The following is a 21,053-nucleotide window of genomic DNA, read 5'->3' on the forward strand; positions in this document are numbered from 1 at the left end:
CGAAGGATTCCTGAGAGCGATGCGTTCTGGGGAAGAGAGTTTTCAAACAGTCTGAGAACCCAGCAGTGGGAACCGAGATGATCTCACCCGAGCAGAAAGCGGCGGCAGGGCGTTAACAAGTTTTGGATTTGGAGTTATTTTGTAGGATTTATTTTTGTATCTGTCCACTCCCAACATCCGAAGAGGCTATTCCCGCTTCTGTGATGGCAGACTGGTCTGGATCGGTTATTCCTCGCTCAGACTGGACTGAACAGTCTGCTTGACCTCATCAGCCTGTTTGCTTATCTGTAAAATGGGCGTGTTAATAATGCACACTTCACAGGCATCCATCAGGAGTTGCTTACCAAATCCCTCCTTTTGAATCGTAGCAGCTTAATGAACAAGTGGATGTGTATTGTAACAAATATCAAGAATTCTGCTCCAGGAGAATTCTTTGGACTTTGTCTTTGAAAGGTAGGATTTTATTCGGATTCCAGTTAAAGGTCATAGGAGAAAATGTAAGGAAATCTTGTCAGACAGTGGCTCTGCAAGGCTGCGTGGCCCTGCGAGCCAGGACTCAGGGAGATGAAAGTTTAAAAATATGACAAGCTTCTGGGGTAAGCGTCCTCACACTAATACTCCCACTAATAATAAATACATCCTCTAGAAAGGGCCATTTGGCAGTAGCTTTCAAGATTACAGATGCATCTATATATGTAGGTACAGTGATTCCTCTTCCAAGAGTTTACCCTCCAGACACACTCTATACTCAGAAACTTTCAAGAGGACAGATTTAAGAATATTCATTGTAACACTGTGTATAAAACAGATGATTGGAAATCATCTAGACATCTGTGGATAAAGGACCAGTTACACAACTTGTATACACTGGGATACTCTGTTGCCATCAAAACTAATGAGGTGTAACGTCAGCTATGTACTATTCCTGCAAAAAAAAAAAAATTGTTTTACCTTCATCTGTTTTGAGGAAAGAGTCAGGGAAGTCAAAATTGAAGGATATTTTGCAGAACTGACCTGGACACTCAAAAATGTCAATGTCATGAAAGACAAGAGAGGCTGGGGACTGTTACAGATTAAAGGAGACTAAAGAGACATGACCGTTAAATGCAATGGGAAATCCTTAATTGGAACCTGAATTTTTTAAAAGGATTTTTAAATTGGATACCTGGGGAAGTTTGATTATGGGCAATACACTAGATGATTGAGTTTCCTGAATGAGATAATTGTATTGTGGTTATGTAGGAGAATGTCGTTCTTAGGAGATACTTGCTGAAGTGTTTGGGATTGAAATACTAACTCTTGGATAGTTTAGAAAAAAGAGAGAGAAAGAGATGAAACAAATATGGCATGTATTAATAATTGGTGATTAATAGTTGCTAAGTTAAAAAAGATGGTTGTTTATTTTCCTATTCTTGCAAATTTCTTTATAGCATTGAAATTTTCCAAAGTAAAAAGTTGGGAGGAAAAAGAATGAGGAAGCTCCATATGCACTGATAGGGGAAAAGCTTTGGGAAATGTTGGAAAATTTTTTTAAAAAGCAAGGTGCAGAGCAATAGATGTAGAATGCTGCATTTTTGTGAAGGTGCGCAAAAACTGACCCCAGAGGAAGACAGAAGAAAGAGGTGACAAAGGCTGCCTCTGGGGAGGGGAGATGGGGGGTTGGGGGGACAGGAGTGGGAAAAGGAGGCTTCTCACCCTTACCCTTTTAGACCTTTTGAACTTTGTATCGCATATAATCTATTCAGACAAAAAAAATAACAACTTAAGAGAAGATTGTTTCTGGGAAAGCACTTGCGGTCAGAAAACCCCAGACTGGGCTCCGCTATTCCCCAGCTGTAGACCTGACAGCAAACCCAAAGCAGAAGGAACACCAGTTACTTTCACATCCTTTCCCACATCTGATCCTCATCACAGTGAATGAGCCAGGCAGGTTTTATCAGGCCCATTTTACAGATTAGGAAAACTGAGGCTCGGAGAGTCTTAGCAACTAGTCCAAAGTCATCCAGTGGGATACTGTCAGAGCTGGGATTGAAACGGAGTCTTTTCTAGTGACGCAGCCTGGCTCCTTCCCTCCTTAAGGGGACCTCTCCAAGCGCTGAGAGCTGGGGGTGGCAGGAGAGGGCCCAAGGTGGAGCCTGAAGTTCAGCCCAGCTGCCTTCCCGCCGCTGCTTTTACACGGGGCTCTCCAGGCAGGAAACAGACATCAATGCTGGGCATCCAAAGCATGGGTTTGATTTACATGTTCATGCATTACTGGTTTGGGGGTTTATTTGGGGGACCCTGAGCTAACTCAGCCAAAGAACCTCATCCCTGAGCCCATCTGGGCTGTTTTTTACCATCTCTGTAATCTTAAATCTTAAAGCGGTCCTTTTATTAAAAAAAAAAAAAAATCAAAGTATTAGATGGATATTGTTACCAATTCAACAGTAAAGTATTTAGAGGGCCATTTGGCATTTCTGTCAAAATTTTAAAAAAATATATATATATGTTTTGGTACGTGATCCAGCATTTACAATGGCAGATGGTTTTTTTCTGTGATTATGTTCACCCAGGTGTTCAAAGATACATGTGCAAAGATGCATTGCTTATAACAGAAAGACCCAAAACTGTAAACAGCCCATCAGTAGGCAACTGCTAAACGCAATGGGTCTCCATGTGCACAAGGGAATGCAAAGTGACATGGCTGATTAAAAACAAAAACAAAATGAAACAAAACAATATACCATGAGGTTTGCTGCATTTGCTGGCCCAGAAAGATGTCTACACTATAGTGAATTTAAAAATGATCTCATTTCAAAAAAAAAAAAAAAGCTAGCTAGAAGCATATATTCACAGAGATATATATGTTATAATAAACATAAGAAAAAACAGTTTATAAGGTTAGATATCAAATTATTTGGCTAGAATGTAAAAATGACATTTCATTTTCATTTCTTTGATGATTAGTGAGGTTGACTCTTTTTTTTTTTTTGGCGGGGGGGTTGGCCAATTGTGTTTCCTCTTGTGTGAATTGCTGAAATATTACTGTTCCTTGCTGTTTTGTCACATACAAATGGTGTAAAATTCTGAAACCATGTCTCATAAGCGTTTCTATTTAGATTTCCAGTGCTTCCTTCACGAGGGTACTTTGGAAAAGAGGTTTCTGAGCTTGAAGCAGAGAGCACTCTGCGTCTTAATGTAATGAGCTAACCTGTGAAATTCAGGGCTTTGAAAAATACGAAGTTTCCTGCCCAAGCATCACTCCTGTTTCTTCCTTCTTTCAATTCTAGGGAGTTCTTGTAAGGTATATCGTTTGGTTCTTGGTGAATAGTTTGAAAGTGGAGGTGGTAGGAGTGTTTGAAAGAGGGAGGAGTGATGGGAACCAGAGACTGATGACCAAGGCCAAGACTAGGGTGAGGTGAGCAAGGGGCCTAAGGTCCACTCTGAGAGTGAACGTTTCAGGAGTTGCCAAATTTAAGGATACACAAAGTGTAAGGAGGTACTCACTCTCAGGGGCCCATCCTAGGTACTTCACTCACCTCACTCAAGCCCCAGCCCTACTGACTGCTTTTTTTTTTTTTTTTTAAAGATTTATTTATTTATTTTATTTATTTTTGGTTGCATTCGGTCTTAGTTGCAGCATGTGGGATCTTTCATTGTGGCATGCGGGCTTCTCTCTAGATGTGGTGTGAGGGTTTTCTCTTCTCTAGTCGTGGCGTGCTGGTTCCAGAACGCATGAGCTCTGTAGTTTGCGGCACGCGGGCTCTAGTTGGGGCGCGCGAGCTCAGTAGTTGTGGCAGGCACGCAGGCTTAGTTTCCCTGCGGCACGTGGGATCTTAATTCCCTGCCCAGGGATCGAACCCCCATCTCCTGTGTTGTAAGGCAGATTCTTTATCACTAGACCACCAGGGAAGTCCCTTGACTGCTTCTTGATGACAGAACAAAAGATCTGTAAACAGCTATTGCACTATGAGGCTAGAGTGGTGCTGATCATTTCTGCTGAACTAGGTTCAACATGGTGATGCAACAGACACAACTAATTCTGCATCCAGGTCAAAGCAGCAGAGTTTTGGCTTAGCTCCCGAGATAGGGTCCCAGACCCTTTGTGCTGTGCCATTTGGCATGTTGGTGGCACCTCCTTGTCTGGAGGTGTTGAGGATTAGACTATGCTATGCAGGGGGTTCAGAGTAGGCCTCTGGAGAGATGGGGGTCATCCATTTTTGTCCCTAAGATTTCTCTGATTCTCTCTCCACTTGTGGTAGCAGCGTGGCTAGTTTTCTCTGGACGTACCCCATGCCTAGCCTCCACCTGCTGCCAGCCCGAGGCCCAGCCTCCTAGAGGAGAGAGGCGACCTGCAGGCCTCAGAGATTCCCCTGACATAACAATAGCTAATGCTTATTAAGCTCTTACTGCATACCAGGCATGGCATTAGCCCTTCATATCTAAAGCCTCACTGAATTCTCACCACAAGCTAGGGGCTCTCGTTATCTCCAGGTTGCAGATGAGGAAACTGGCGCCCCAGCAAGGTGAGAAACCTGTCTCTAGCCACAGAACTAACGAGGGCAGAGCAGGATTTGAACCCAGAGCCCCACGATGCCCCATCCTCCGTGCTCATGGCTGTGAGCCCTGGGCTGGGGGCTCCCACTGTCCTCTGCCCCGGACCTCAGGGCTCCCCAAGGCTGGAGGGCCGGAGGCCCGCAGAGTTCTAGAGTGTTTTCAGAACATCAGTGTGGGGTTCAAGCAGGTTCCCTCTTCGCTGGTGGGAGCTTCCAAGAAGCGCTGGGCCAGCTCGGCCCCTTTTCTTCTGAGGGGAGGGGGCAGTGTGGGTTGGGACACGTCCTCTTTTAAGGTTCTCTGTCTTCTCTCTCGCTGCTTCTGACCACTTCCTCTTTTCCTTGGGGCGGAGGCAGCTGTGACCACACTAATGGCAGCCATCCAGGCAGTGGCCTCTGAGGCTCTCCTGGAAGCGCTCACCCGCTGGGCTGCGGGCACTTCTCCACCTCCACTCCCAGGGTCCTACTCCACGCCCCAGAGAGCAGTGGGGAGGTAGGCGTGCTCCCCGAGTGCTCCCTTCGGGGCCCGTAACGCTGACGCAGTGCTGCCCACCCTCCCTTCAGGCTCTGCCTGGGCAGAATCCGCTCCCAGCAACTCCCGCGGAGGATGTGGCCCAAGTCCAGGACCCCTGCCCGGACAGCCAGACCCCTCAGGATGCCCAGGGAGGCGAAGACCCCAGCCCAGCGCCAGACACCACAGTAACAAATGCCCCCGGAGGCAGAGGAGCTGCCGCCTGGGAAGAGGATGGGCGTCCAGAGATGCAGGGTCCAGGCCTTGCTCGGCCACTTGTTAGCTGGGGGCCTTGGGCAGCTTGCTTTTCTTCTTGGAGCCTCAGTTTCCTCATCTGTGCAATGGACGTAAATAATAACACCTCCAAGTGTTGTAATAGTAAGGAATAAATGAGGTGCTACGGGTATCATGCTAAGCACAGAGCCTGGTACACAGCAGATGCTTAATAATGGTATCAGCTCTTATTAGGCAGAGCCTGCAGCTAGCCTCAGCCCCTCAGGATGCCTCCACCCCCACCAGTCACAGCTACCCGGCTCTGTTCTTGACCTCTGCCCTGTCTCGACTCCCACCCGCCCAGCTGCCCGGCTTCCCTCCTGCAGCAGGTATGGCCCTCAAGCTCAGGTCCGCAAGGAATACCACTTTTTTTTAGTTTGTAGCCTCTCAGCCCATCTAGCCAGTTTGGTGAAACATCAGCGTCAGCCATTGTTGGGGTGCCCGGCCCAGTGTTGAGCCAAAGCCCTGGGTTTGTTTTGATTCTTGTGGTCAAATTTACATAACATAAGATCAACCATCTTAACCTTTGTTTTTTTTTTTTAATAAATTTATTTATTTTATTTATTTATTTTTGGCTGCGTTGGTCTTTGTTGCTGCGCACGGGCTTTCTCTAGTTGGGGCGAGCGGGGGCTGCTCTTTTTTGAGGTGCACGGGCTTCTCATTGTGGTGGCTTCTCGTTGCAGAGCACGGGCTCTAGGCACACGGGCTTCAGTAGTTGTGGCACGTGCACTCAGCAGTTGTGGCTCGTGGGCTCTAGAGCGCAGGCTCAGTAGTTGTGGCGCTCGGGCCTAGTTGCTCCGTGACATGTGGGATCTTCCCGGACCAGGGCTCGAACCCGTGTCCCCTGCATTGGCAGGCGGATTCTTAACCACTGCACCACCAGGGAAGCCCTTAACCGTTTTTAAGTGTACACTTTTGTGGCATTAAATACATTCACATTGTTCTGCAATCATCACTACCATCCTTCTCCAGAACTTTTTGTTTTTCCCTGTTGAAACTCTGTCCGCATTAAGCACTAACTCCCCATTTCCCCTCTCCCAGCCCCTGGCACCTACCCTTCTACTTTCTGTCTCTACGAATCTGACTACTCTACATGCCTCATATAGGTGGAATCATACAGTGTCTGTCTTTTTGTGACTGGCTTATTTCAGTTGGCGTAAGGTCCTCAAAGTTCATCTGCGTTGTAGCAGGTGTCAGAATTTCTCTCCTTTTTGTGGTTGAATAAGATTTCGTTGCGTGTCTAGACCACGTTTTGCTTACCCACTCATCCATCAGTGGGCGCTTGGGTTGCTTCCGCATCTTGGCTATGGTGAATAATGCTGCTAATACACATAACGGTGCAAATATCTGTTCAACTCCCTATTGTAGTTCTTTTGGGTGTACACCTAGAAGGGGAGTTGCTGGGTCATATGGTAATTCCGTTTGATTTGTTGGTTTTTAATTTGGGCCCAAGCACTGGGGAGGCCCCTCTGGATGTACTGACGACAGAGGGTGGTGGAATCAGGAGCTCGACGTGGTGGGTTCCAACCCTGGCTCTGCCACTTCCAAGTGGAGTGACCTTGGGCAGGTCCCTTACCCTCTCTGTGCTTCAGTTTCCTCTGCTGTAACATGGGATGCACGAGCACCTGCCGCATGGGGCTGTGGTGGTAATTAGAATTTTACTTGGAATGGTGCCTGGCACACCGGCAGTGCTAGTAACTGTTAGCTCTGGTTGCTGGTGCCTGTGTGCTTGCTGAGGTCCGATCCTGCGATCTTACTGCTTCTGCAGCACCCTACCAGCCTGACCCTGCCGTGGCGCATCCCTTAGGGCTGGCCCTGGTCCTTCCCCAGGACTCAGATTTCTTTTTCACCATTTCCAGGTCTCTGGGAATCTCTCTTCATCTGGCGGGAGTCCTTCTCTCCATATATGGCCTCGGCCTTTGAAGACAAAAGCCAGAAAGCCATGCCTTGGACCACCTCTGGGAGAGCCTGAGCTGGACCGGAGGGGAAACTTTGGGTGCTGACCAACGCGGACACTGGCACAGGCGAGGAGGAGCCCTTTCCTCTTTCCTTTGAGCTTGACTGTACTGTTCTCCATGGCCAGGTTCAGTCTGGGCCCTGAGCTTGGGAGGGGATGAGGCAGGTGGGAGGATGACCGAAGACAGGCCCTAGCCATGATTACAGGGGCGGGAAGAGTCGCTCTGGCTGGAGATGAGAGGAGCGCTGGTTTGGCGCTTCATCTTGCGGAGTTAGCTGGAGGGCGCGGGGTAGCGAGGGGTGGCTGTGGAGGGAGAGGAGGTGGCTGGGGCCAGGCCAGTCCCACCTCTGGTGGAGGCTAAGCTGGTTTGAGGGCACTGCCTGGTCAGCTGGCCTGGGTCCCCGTCACAGCCCTGCTGGCCTGGGGCGATTCCAGGAGGAAGGCAAGGCTGGACCTGGCAAGCTGAGGACTTTGGTCCTTGGGGACCATGCTTGGGGGTTGACCCAGGGACCCCAGGTCCTGGGAACCCACTTTTAGGTTTGCCACCTTCACCTGTGGTAGGAGGGGACAGAGAAGCCTCTGGAATGACCTCCCCATTCCCCTCCCCCCATTCCCTTCCTTCCCCATCCTTCTCCTTTCCCACTTGTCTTTTCTCTGTTCTTTGCACCTCATCCCACGTGGTAGGTGATTTGGAAATTCACAAAGCAGTGCACTTCACTTCACAGTTTATCCTCCTCGAGGACCTGGTAAGGCGTCACCACCTGCTTTAGTGGATGACTTTTTGCGTGGCCCTCTGGCACAGCTCACTAATGGAGACCCCCTACCCCTCCTGACTCTTCTCCCTAGGTTTGTCAAATCCAGGCCTGTCTTAAATATTTGCAGAAATCCCCAACGGGGCACTAATAACCTGCTCTGGGATATTAAATAAAATTAAATAGAATATGCCATGAAGATTAAGTAGAGTAACATGTAGAAAATGCCTGGCACATTGTAGTTATTAAAAAATGAGTTATTATTATTTTTATTTTTAAAGATAATTATTATGTAAAAAAGAAGGACATGGTTTTTAGAAATATTTATTGAGCACCTACTCTGTCCCAGGTACTGCAGCGTTTGAATTTTGCCCCAGGTGTCGAGCTGACTTTCCAAGCTGGCTCAGAAGTGGTGACCCCCGCCAAGGTCATCACCCCGGCAACAGCACAAAGTGAGGGACGTGTCTGAAGAGGAAGAGCCAGCTCTGTGTCCTTAGGCAAAGTGCCTGGCCTCTCTTGAGCCCCTGTGTCCTGATGTGTAGAGTGAGGCTGGAAAAACCCCCTTCCCCTTCTTGTGGGTTGGGGGTCAGGAGATAGAACATGTGTCAGTCTTGGCAAGCAGGGAGGTGTTGCCCCACCGAGCAGGGAGGTGGCCGTTCAGGGGAGACCAGCCCCGCCTGTGCCTTTAACTGAAGCACCTGCCCTCAGCTCCTGAAGCCGCATCTGCAAGCTCCGAGGACACCCCTCGAGGACACTGAGACTGTGCTCTCCCCAAGAGCTCCAGGCCATCAGGAAAAGAGTGTTCCACAAAGTCCACGGAAAGACAGTCATTCCCCTGGTGCCCCCAGGTAAGGGTGTGGCCATGCCTCCAGTCATCCCAAACCTGCCCTGACTCCAGGCCGGTCCATGTCGTCTGTTTCCATGGAGACCAGGGAAGGTGACAGCATTTCTGGGAGGAAAGATGGGCTTTTTGTTCAAGGGCACGGTGGGATTTCAGAGGTGAGTGGGGTGGTGCTCAGCCGAGTGGTGGAGCCGCCATTGTTCCATCAGGATGAAGTGTAGGGTGGCCAAGCCCAGGACAGTCGCGGAGGCCGAGTGGACGGCAGTCTTGTTCCTGGAAGCCAACCGGATAACTTGCCAGCGCCACTCCTGCCTTTCAGACAGAGCTTGACGGGATGGTAGTGAAATGCTGTATTATTATTATCTGTATTATTACCGCCAGCGTTCATGGAGTGCATATTATGTGGCCAGTCACCGACCTTAGTGATTTAGAAGATTATCTCCTTTAATGCTCACAGCAAAGTTATAAGGCAGCTACTATTACTATCCCCATTTTACGGGTGAGGAAACTGAGGCACAGAGAGGTTTGGTATTCTGCCCAAGTTTACACAGCAGAGGAACGGAGCCTGGAGTCCAGCCCAGGTCATCTGAAGCCTGAGCTGGTGCAGGTGACCGTGCCATACACTGTCGCAGGCCAGGGGAGGACATGCAGAGAGCTGGGTAGGGGGGAGAAGGAAGGTAAGTCCTAGCACCCAGGTCCCACGTGAACCTTTCATTAATATTGGTGTTGAAGAGTCACAGCCTTCACGAGGCGGGTGTCACTGGCTCTGTTTTGTAGATGAGGAACTGGGAACACAGGGAGGGTAAATGAGTTGCCCAAGCAAGGGAGCTATGCTTTGAACCAGATGTGTTGCTCATTCAGTGACCCCACCACCTTATCTTGCTTCCTCGGCCGTTTGTTCGAAGTCTGATCCTTCTTGGGAACTCTGGGACCTGGAACAGACACACCAGGCCTCTACACATGTTTTCTGAGATCATGTAAAAGATCCCAGATGGTTCCACTTGCTGCTTCCTTGGGTGAGGGAGAGGAAGTACAGTAGGAAGGGTAGTGACCTCATATCTTTTGCTCATGGATGTTTGCCTGAGCCTGAACTCCACTGAAATGGAGAGTTTTGAGAATCATGTTGGAGTAGTTGCATCTCCTTTACTTTTGTGTGAGTCAAAGAAAAAAGAAAGCTCTAGGAGGGACCCCAAATTAAAAATTCTATCCACCCACCCATTCCTCCTTCCTTCCATCCATCCATCCATCCATCCACCTGTTGATCCATCCACCCACCTACTCACCCACCCATCCTTCCATCTGTCCACCTGCCATCCATCATCCATCCATCCATCCATGTCTTTATAAATCTTTATTAGTAATCTGTTGCTTCTTGACCCCAAAACTTAGTGGTTTAAACAACAACAATAATTGTAATAATTGTTGCATGGTTTCTGAGGGTCAGGAATTCAGGAATGGCTGACTAGTTCATGCTGGCTGTTGGTGAGAGGTCTCAGTCCCTCTCCACCTGAGCCTCTCCAGAGGGCTGCTTGAGTGTCCTCACAGCATGGTGGCTGGCTTCCCCCTGAGAGAGCAGCCCTAGAGACCAAAGCAAAAGCCACAATGCCTTCATAACCTAGCCTGACACGTCATATACTGTCCCTTCTACAGGATTCTGTTAAGTCAGAATCATGCCTTGTTCAGTGTTGGAGGAGGCAACACAAGGACATAAATCCAGGAGACAAGGATCATTGGAGCCAAACCATCTTGGAGGCTGGCTACCACCATCCATCCATCCATCCATCCAGCTGTCCAGCCAGCCATCCATCCATCCAGCTGTCCATCCGTCCATCCAGCCAGCCAGCCAGCCAGCCAGCCAGCCAGCCAGCCAGCCAGCCAAGCCATCCTTTTGTCATTTGTCCATCCGTTCATTTAGTAGACATTTGCTGGACTCCAATTTGTGCCAGGCCCTGGAAACAAAGCACACACACACACACACACACACACACACACACACACACACACACAATCCCAAACCAACAGAAAAAAGGCATTGTTTGACATTTTCCTTCAGTTCTGTTTTTTTACACTTTGAACAGTTTGAGACATAATTCACATACCATACCATTCACTCATTTAAAGTGTATATTCAGTGGCTTCTAGTGTATTCACACAGTTGTGAAACCATCACCACAGTTAATTTTAGAACATTTATTATCACCCCAAACAGAAACCCCATACCCATTAAGCAGCCACTCCTCATTTCCCCTTTTCCGCAGCCACCTTCAGTCACAAATTTACCTTCTGTCTCTATAGCTTTGCTTGTTCTAGATGTTTCATGTAAATGGAATCACACTCTAGGTGGTCTTTCGTGACTGGCTTCTTTCACTTTGCCTAATGTTGTCGAGGTTCATTCATGTTGTAGTGTGTATCAGTACTTAATTTCGTTTTATTGCTGAATATATTCCATCGTATGGATATTCCACAATTTGTTTATCCATTCATTCATTGGTGGGCATCTGGATTGTTTCCACCTTTCCTCTGTTATGAGTAATGCTGATATTAACGTCATTACAAGTGTTTTTGTGAACATTTTCAGTTCTCTTGGGTATACACCTGGGCATGGAATTGCTGAGTCATATAATAACTCTGTTTAACCTTTTGAGGAACTGCCAGGTTGTTTTCCAAAACAGCTACACCATTTTACATTCCCACCAGCAGTGTATGAGACTTCTAATTTCTCCCTCATCCTTGTCAATGCTTGTTATTGTCTTTTTCAGGTTTGCAGTCCTAGTGGGTGTGAAGTGGTATCTCATGTGATTTCAATTTGCATTTCCAGATGGCTAATGAAAAGCATCTTTTCATGTGCTTATTGGCCATTTGTATATCTTCTCTGGAAAAACGTCTATTTGGATTTTTTTACCCATTTTTAAATTGGGTTATTGGTCTTATTATTGAGTTGTATAGTCTAGATACAAGGTACAAATATATGATTTTCAAGTATCTTCTTCCATTTTGTGGGCTTCAGTCCTTTTTCCTGGTGCCTTTTTTTCTGATTATTAAAGTATACATTCCCATGCTAAGATATTTGAAAAATAGAGAAATGTATAAAGAGGTGGAAAAATAACCACCTGAGACCATCATGATTAGTGTTTACTAATGTTTCCTTTTCCTTTATCCTTTTTTTTTCTTTAATATTTATTTATTTATTTATTTGGGTGCATCGGGTCTTAGTTGTGGCAGGCGGGCTTCTTGGTTGTGGCACGTGAGCTCCTTAGTGGCGACTCAAGGGCTCCTTAGTTGCAGCTCGCCAGCTCCTTAGTTGTGACATGCGAACTGTTAGTTGCGGCATGCGTGTGGGATCTAGTTCCCAGACCAGGGATCGAACCCGGGCCGCCTGCATTGGGAGTGCAGAGTCTTAACCACTGTGCCACCAGGGAAGTCCCTCTTTATCCTTCTTATCAATTCAGTTAGGTATTTATTTTTTGACAGGTAATATTTGCACAACTACAGAATTCTAAAGTTTAAAATAAGTCTCCTGCCCTGAGCCCCAGCCACCCAAACTCCTCCTAGGGACACCCACTATTACCACTTTCTTGGTGATTTTTTGGAGCTGGTTTATACATATAGACATATACATGTCAATTTCCCCTTAAACCGTAGTATGTCATTCTTTCCACTCCACACTTGTCAACAGCTCCTTTCCAGTCTTTTAGGTGTACGTAGTTTTCTTTACATAGTTAGGAGTCATCTCGACCATACAATGTATCCATTAGTTGTAGGAGGTAGAGGACAAACCCATTCTAGTGTTAGCAAAAACAAGGAATTTTTTGAAGGATATTAGGTGGCTTGCACACTCTCTGGAAGGACAGAGATCCAGGTCTGGAATCTACACGACCAGAAGCAAGGCAGAACCAGGCACAGGTCACCCCTGCCAGGGTCGGGCACAGACAGCACAGCTGGTTCCCCTGGGCTTGGAGGCTTTAGCCTCTGGTCCTGCTGCTGTTGGATGCTGGGTGTCTCTGCTACTGCCTTTGCCAGGTATGTGCCCTCTGACACCTGCTTCTCCCGTCGCCAGCTTCTGAACACAAGCCTGGTGTTCAGAAGCCCTGCCTTGCTTCCACTGCCTTGGACAATTCTGCTCTGTCCCAGACTTGCAAACCCCACTCAGCAAAGCAGACCCCTTGTACCCGTTATCTGTTGCTGCATAACAAATTCGCCCTGGCTTGAAACCACAACGCTCATTGATGGTCTATCATGGTTTCTATGGGTCAGGAATTTGGGAGAGGCAGGGCAGTTCTGGCTGGGGGTGGGGAGTCTCTCATGCTATTGCAGGCAGGTGCTGATTTGTTTTGGGACCATCTCAAAGGCTGCTTCATGCTCATATCTGGTGCTGGGCTGGAGGGACTTGACCAGAGGAGAGCTGGAGCAGCTGGGGTTCCCTGGGCATCTCGTCATCTCTGTGCAGTCTCTCTCTTCAGACTCTCCAGCATGGTGAGTTCAGGGGAGCTGGTCTTCTTAAGTCAGCTTGGGGCTCCTAAGGTGTGCGTCCTGAGCCAGGCAGAAGCTTCATGCATTGTCCCTTCTGCCACCTTCTATTGAGGCAGTTATAAAAGGTTACAAAGATTGGCCAGGTTCAAGGGAAGGGGACCTGGACCCCACCTCTCAAAGGAGGAATATCAGTGTCACATTGCGGAAGAGCAGATTGTATGGACAGGTGTCTTTGGAAAATACAGTTGCCCACAGGTGGCTTTTGAGTACCTCACTCTCCTTGGAAGGCAGTTTAGCCCCATGGATTATCACCCAGGCATACCCTTGTGGGGAGGGGGGTCTCACCCTCACCCCCTGTGGTTGTCTTTTCAGCCACAAGCTGAGCTCTCTGGTAATTCCAGGTCTCTGAGAAGCTGGTGGCAAGCCCTGTTTTCTCCACCTTGCTTGTTACCTCGTGGATTAAGTTGAATAGGGTCCATCCCAAATTCATGTCCACCCGGAACCTCAGAATGTCACCATAGTTGGAAATAAGGTCTTTTATTTATTTATTTATTTTTGGCTGCATTGGGTCTTTGTTGCTGCACGCTGGCTTTCTCTAGTTGTGTCGAGCGGGGGCTACTCTTTGCGGTCAGTGTGTTTCTCATTGCGGTGGCTTCTCTCATTGTGGAACACAGGCTCTAGGCACGCGGGCTTCAGTAGTTGTGGCACGTGGGCTCAGTAGTTGTGGCTTGCAGGCTCTAGAGCGCAGGCTCAGTAGTTGTGGCGCACGGGCTTAGTTGCTCCATGGATGTGGGATCTTCCTGGCCCAGGGCTCGAACCCGTGTCCCCTGCACTGGCAGGCGGATTCTTAACCACTGCGTCACCAGGGAGGTCCAGAAATAGGGTCTTTGCCAATGTAGTCAAGTTAAGATGAGGTCATTTGGGGTTAGGATGAGCCCTAAATCCAATGGCTGGTCTCCTTAGCAAAAGAAGAGAGGATGCAGAGAGACCCAGAGGAAAGAGGGTGTGCAGACACAGACTCACCGGGAGAAGCCATGTGACAGTGGAGGCCCAGACTGCACTGGTGCATCTGCACGCCGAGGGACACCAAGGGCTGCTGGCCCCCGCAGAGCCTCCAGGAGGAACCAACCCTGCCGACACCTTGACTTCGGACTCCTGGCTCCTGAACTATTAGAGAATGGATTTCTGTTGTTTTAAGCTCCCCAGTGGTACTTTGTTACAGCAGCCCCAGGAGACAAATGCACTTGTCAGTGACATTTTGGTCCCTTACAAGTTGGGGGTCTGGCTGGCCGATTAGTGGCTTAATTCAGGCTTGATGCAAAGGTTCAATCTGTGCAGGAATGACCCCTGTGGACCCCATGCTGTGTGGCCAAGGGAGGTGACAGGCCAGGAGAGACTTGAGCAGGGCCTGCTCTGTTGACGGGGAGGGTTCGGGAAACACATGAGTCACCAGTCACTGATGTGTGTTTGCTTGCTAGGGTCTTTTTAAAATTTTTTTAAATGTGAAAATCCAGCTTGGCCTTCCCAGGTATGTCCTGAGTCTCCCCGACTCTGGAGCTGCTGTGGTTGTGTCCACATGGGCGCTGTTTATAACGGCAACGGCTGTGACCTTTAGACCCGAGAGGAAAGCTGCCCTTATGGACAGGCTGTTCTCTCCGCGCTCACACTCGGGCCCTTAAACTGTTATTCACCGGAATATGAAGGGAAACATAGCTGCTCCCGGCGAAGGCCCTGTCCCTCTCCTGCGGGAACAGAGACCCCAGGGAGGCATAGCTGCCCCCCACCCCAGGGCTTTAGGGGTTCCACATCCTGCACCCGTTGTGTGACCCTCGAAAGCGATCAGGTGTGTCGCTGGGGCCTTTGCTTTTGCCTGAGAAGTTCCTTCTCCAGAGCCTCCCGGAGCCAGCCCCTCGCCCCTCCTCCTAAGGTCCGCTCCGATGGCACCTCCTCTGAGAGGCCTTTGTGCCGCCAGGTCCAAACACCTCCCTCACCTCCCCCATAATATTCGCCTGCTCCACCCCATCTGCAATGACCTTGACACTGTGTTTCCTCGTTTATGGTCTGTCTTCCCCAGTAGAACGCAAGAGACACAGGGAGTTTGGGTCCATTCTTATATCCCCGGCTTCTGTTAACAGTGCCTGGCAAGTGGCAAGTGCTTGGTTAATGTCTGCTGAGTGACAGAATGCCTCAGCCAAGGACGCACAACCGTAGGCAAAGAACGTCTCGACCAGCCCTCCTGCCTTCAGCCCGGCTCCCTCATCCCGCCCTCCTCCTGCTCAACTGTGAGTTTAACAAACCAGAAATCATCCGAGTCACTTTTCTGCTCTGAGACCTTCGGTAGCTCCCATTGTTCCCGGGTAGAGTCCACATGCCTCAGCAGGACTCAGCCGGCCCTGCCTGCCTTCCTTCCCCTCCAGGCACATCCAGCCCTCACTCCCGCAGAACTGAGTCACTCCCAGAGCGTGCGTCACTCAGGCGGTTCCCCTGTCTGAAATCCCGCCCCCTCTCCTCTCCTCCCAGTTCAACTTCACGTTCTGGGAACTTGAACTCCCGTCCTTTCTCTAGTCTCAGTGAAAGGATCACCACCTTCAGGAAGCCTTCCTGATCCTCTCTTCTCATTTTTTTCCCCCAAACCTGCGTTAATTATCCCTTCTCTCTCAACCTTGGCCTTAACACCTGTATTGTAATCATCTTTTTTTTTTTTTCTTAATAAAATATGATTTACACTCAGTAAAATTCACCCTTTTGGGTACAGAGTTCTACGAGTTTTGGCAAGTTCATAAAGTCATGTAACTCTACCACGACCAAACGTAAAACAGTTCCATCTGCCCCCACCCCGCAAAGTCTGTAATGTTCTTTTGTAGTCACCCCCCCCTCCACACCCCCAGTCTCTGGCACCCAGTGATCTATTTTCTGTCCCTGTGGTTTTGCCTCCTCCAGAATGTCCTATCAATGGAATCATAGCTCTGTGGTCTTTTGGTGCTGGCATCTTTCACTTAGCATAGGGCAGGGGAGATGCATCCTTGGTATTTCTTCCCTTTTATCCGTGGCTGCTATTTCAGTGTATGAATGTTTGTTTATCTCTTCACCAGTTGAAAGGCATTTGTGCTGTTTCCAGTTTTCATTGATTATAAAGCTGCTGTAAACATTAGTGTGTAGATCTTTGCATGGACGTATGTTTTTATTTCTCTCAGGTAGACACCTAGATGTGGGATTGTTGCATTGCCCGGTAACCGTATTTAAATTGTTAAGAAACTGCCCAGCTGTTTTCCAAAGAGGCTGCACCATTTTGCATTCCCATCAGTGGCTCCACGTGCACTCCAGCACTGGCGATTGTCAGGTGTTTTTATTTTTTAAATTATATTTATTTTTATTTATTGTTTTGGCCGTGCTGCGAGGCTTGCGGGATCTTAATTCCCCAACCAGGGATCGAACCCGGGCCCTAGCAGTGAGTGTGCCGAGTCCTAACCACTGGACCTCCAGGGAATTCCCCGTCAGGTGTTTTTAGTTTAGCCATTTTAACAGGTGAGTAACCATTTTTTTTTAACCTGCTAATCTTTCCCACCAGCTGCGACCTCTTAAGAGAGAATGAATCTCTCCTTTTCTTATCCTCAGAACCTAGAGTAGTGACTGGCACATAGCATTCAACAGGTATTTAGGTAAGCTGAATGACTGAATGAGTGATCTGTCAAATTGGTGTTTAAGGAGAATTCGTCATGGATTCCATGGGGGGAGTATTAGTCAATGCCCCCTCTCCCAAAGGAACTCATTATGAGGTCATCTTTCTGGAATCTGCCAGGCATAACCTCCTTATCTTTATCCCTAATACCTTCCTATATCTGCCCAAAGTGCCCAGACTGCTTTCCACCTCTGAAAAGGCCCATGATGTGTTTCTTCCTTGTTTCATCAGAAGGCACTGTTGCCCATACTAGAGGGTACAAAAGAATCATGGGGTGGGGTGGTGGGGTGGTTAAAATGCAGATCTCCAGGTTCCATCCTCGAGGTTCTGATTCTGTAGGCCCAGCATCTCTGAGTGTGTCTTAGACCTCCCTGAGAACCCCCAGGAGAAGCAAGAGTCCTTTGTGGGAGTCGAAATAACCCCAGATCGTGAAGAAGGCACTCGGCTTCAGAGTCCAGCTCTGCCACCAAGTGCTGCGTCACCTCTGTGAATCATTTAACACCTCTGAGCCTCAGTTTCCTCATCGGTAAAAGAGACATGAGAATAACTGAGCTTCCTAACTTTGCTGTGAGGGGTTAATGCATTTACTGCATGAAGGGTCCTGGTGCAAGGTAGGTACTAAAAACATGTTACTGATTTTGGTAAATGGCAAAGATTTTAAATGCTTCCTCTTCCCTTTAGCTAATGCCCTTGTATTTTAATGTTTTTATTGTTGCATGACATAATGCAGAAAAGTGACCTGTGACAGCCTTGATTTTGAAACACATTTGGTTTTCTCGTATAGCTAAGACATGCTCAGTAAAGCATATGTAGAAAACACTGAAGGCAGAAACATAAATCAGAGACAACCTGTTAACACATTGAACAGCCTTTTAAAAATATTAATTTTTTTATTGAGGTATAACATAAAGTCGCACAAGTTGTAAGCATAAGGCTCAATACATTTTCATTGGGTGACCACCTCATGTTAATCACCAGCTCAAAATTGAGACCATCACAGGTCACCAAGAGCCTGTCTTCTGTCCCTCCCCAGTCAAAGAGAACCATTATCCAAGGGCATTGATCAGCTTTGCCCAATCAGCCTTGTTTATTTCATTTTTTAAAAACAATTTATTTATTTTTTGGCTGCATTGAGTCTTTGTTGCTGCGCGCGGGCTTTCTCTAGTTGCGGCGAGCGGGGGCTACTCTTCATTGCGGTGCGCGGGCTTCTCACTGCAGTGGCTTCTCTTGTTGTGGAGCACGGGCCTTAGAGCGCGAGAGCTTCAGCAGTTGCAACGTGTGGGCTCAGTAGTTGTGGCTCATGGGCTTTAGGGCGTACGGGCTCAGTAGTTGTGGCGTGCAGGCTCTAGAGTGCAGCCTCGGCAGCTGTGGCGCACGGGCTTAGTTGCTGCACAGCGTGTGGGATCTTCCCGGGCCAGGGATTGAACCCGTGTCCCCTGCATTGGCAGGCGGATTCTTAACCACTGCACCACCAGGGAAGTCCTTCATTTATGTTTTTAAAAAATTTATTTTATTCAAGTATAGTTGATTTACAGTGCTGTGGTAATTTCTACTGTACAGCAAAGTGAATCAGTTATACATATACATTCTTTTTCATCTTCTTTTCCATTATGGTCTATCACAGGATATTGAATATAGTTCCCTGTGCTATACAGTAGGACCTTATTGTTTATCCATTCTATATATAATAGTTTGCGTCTGCTAATCCCAAACCCCCAATCCAACCCTCCCCCACCCCTCCTCCTCCTTGGCAACCACAAGTCTGCTCTCTATGTCTGTGAGTCTTTTTCGTAGATAAGTTTGTGTCATATTTTTTTTTTGGCCGCACCCCACAGCATATGGGATCTTAGTCCCCCAACCAAGGATCGAACCCGAGCCCCCTGCGTTGGAAGCGCAGAGTCTTAACCACTGGACCAATAGGGAAGTCCCATATTTGTGTCATATTTTAGGTTCTACATATAAGTGATATCATACAGTATTTGTCTTTCTCTTTCTGACTTAACTTCACTTAGTGTGATAATCTCTAGGTCCATCCATGTTGCTGCAAATGGCATTATTTCCTTCTTTTTTATGGCTGGATAGTATTCCATTGTATACATGTACCACATCTTCTTTATCCATTCATCTGTCGATGGACATTTAGGTTGTTTCCATGTCTTGGCTATTGTGAATAGTGCTGCTGTGAACATAGGGGTACATGTATCTTTTTGAATTATAGTTTTGTCCAGATATATGCCCAGGAGTGGGATTGCTGGATCATATGGCAACTCTATTTTAGTTTTTTGAGGAACTTCCATACTGTTTTACATAGTGGCTGCACCAACTTACATTCCCACCAACAATGTAGGAGGGTTCCCTTTTCTCCACACTCTTTCCAGCATTTGTTATTTGTAGACTTTTTGATGATGGCCATTCTGACAGCTGTGAGGTGGTACATAATTGTAGTTTTGATTTGCATTTCTCTAATAATTAGTGATGTTGAGTGTCTTTTCATGTGCCTGTTGGCCATCTGTATGTCTTCTTTGGAGAAATGTCTATTTAGGTCATCTACCCGTTTTTTGAGAAGCCCAAATTAAAACCACGGGACCAGAGGCTTTTCCAAGCAGCGCTCAATTTGAATAGCAGACCCCCTACAACTCAATAGCAACAAACAAACAAACACCCCAAATAACCTGCCTTAAAAATGGGCAAAGGACCTGAAGATGTTTCTTTAAAGAAGACATACAAATGGCCTAGAGGTATATGAAAAGGTGCTCAGCATCGGTAATCATCAGGGAAATGCAAATGAAAACCACAGTGAGGTATCACCTTATACCTGTTATGATGGGCTATCACCAAAAAAACAAAAGTAAACAAGAGTTGGAGAGGAAGTGGAGAAATTGGAACTCTTGTGCACTATTGGTGGGAATGTAAAATGGTGCAGCTGCTATGAAAAACACTGGCGCTTCCCCAAAATTTTAAAATAGAACTACCATATGATCCAGCCATCCCACTTCTGGGTGTATATCCCAAAGAATTGAAAGCAGTATCATGAAGAGGTATCTGCACTCCCATGTTCGTTGCAGCATTATTCACAATAGCCAAGATATGGAAACAATCTAAACCTCTATGGATGCATGAATGAATAAAGAAAACGTCGTGTATAAATACAGTGGAATGTTATTCACCCTCTAAAAAGAAGGAAATTCTATTGTTTGCGACAACATGGAGGACATTATGCTAAATGAAATAAGCCAGACACAGAAGGAAAAACACTGCATGATTCCTCTCATATGAGGCATCTAAAATAGTCAAACTTATAGAAGCAGAGCATAGAATGATGGTTGCCAGGGGCTGGGAGGAGGGGGAAATGGGGAGTTGTTCAATGGATCTAAAGTTTCTGCTTTACAAGATGAGTAAGTTCTAGAAATCTGCATTACAGCATGTGCCTAGGGTTAACAGTACTGTATTTTACACTTAAAAACTTGTTGAGGGACTTCCCTGGTGGTCCAGTGGTAAAGAATCTGCCTTGCAATACAGGGAACGCGGGTTCGATCCCTGGTCAGGGAACTAAGATCCCACATGCTGTGGGGCAACTAAGCCCACGTGCCACAACTACTGAGCTCGCAAGCCTCAACTAGAGCCCGCGTGCCGCAAACTGCAGAGCCCATGCGCTCTGGAACCCGCGCGCCACAACTAGAGAGAAACCCGCGCACCACAATGAAGAGCCTGCGTGCTGCAACTAAGACCTGACGCAGCCTAAAATAAATAAATAAATAATAAATAAATCTTAAAAAAAAAAAAAACTTGTTGAGAGAGCAGGTATCATGTTGTGTTCTTACCACACATACACATGCAAATACAACAACACAAAAAATGACAACAATAACAAAAGGATACAAGAAACTTTTGAAGGTGATGAATGTTTATTGCCCTGATTGCAGTGATGGTTTCTCAGGTGTATGCGTATGTCGAAATTCATCAGCTTGTATGCTTTAATTGTGCGCAGTTTAGTACCAATTATACCTCAGGAAAGCTGATAAAAAAAATAGGGGGTCT

General features: G+C 47.4%; 1 protein-coding gene across 5 annotated transcripts in view; it reads left to right on the top strand.

Moving 5' to 3' along the window:
- Positions 1-21,053, top strand: part of PLCG2 (phospholipase C gamma 2) — a 202,115-nt gene that overhangs the window by 22,751 nt on the left and 158,311 nt on the right. The window contains exon 1 of one of the 5 annotated variants that reach the window (XM_059903782.1): positions 8,743-8,873. The exons of 3 other annotated variants lie outside the window; for them this stretch is intronic. The gene's annotated coding sequence lies outside the window, so the exon portion shown is untranslated. Of the gene's footprint in view, positions 1-8,742; positions 8,874-15,546; positions 15,619-21,053 lie in introns of those variants that run through there. One more of the 5 variants, XM_059903785.1, reaches the window with a different exon arrangement.

This window comes from Balaenoptera ricei, chromosome 19 (genome assembly GCF_028023285.1).
Source record: "Balaenoptera ricei isolate mBalRic1 chromosome 19, mBalRic1.hap2, whole genome shotgun sequence".
Taxonomy (NCBI): domain Eukaryota; kingdom Metazoa; phylum Chordata; class Mammalia; order Artiodactyla; family Balaenopteridae; genus Balaenoptera; species Balaenoptera ricei.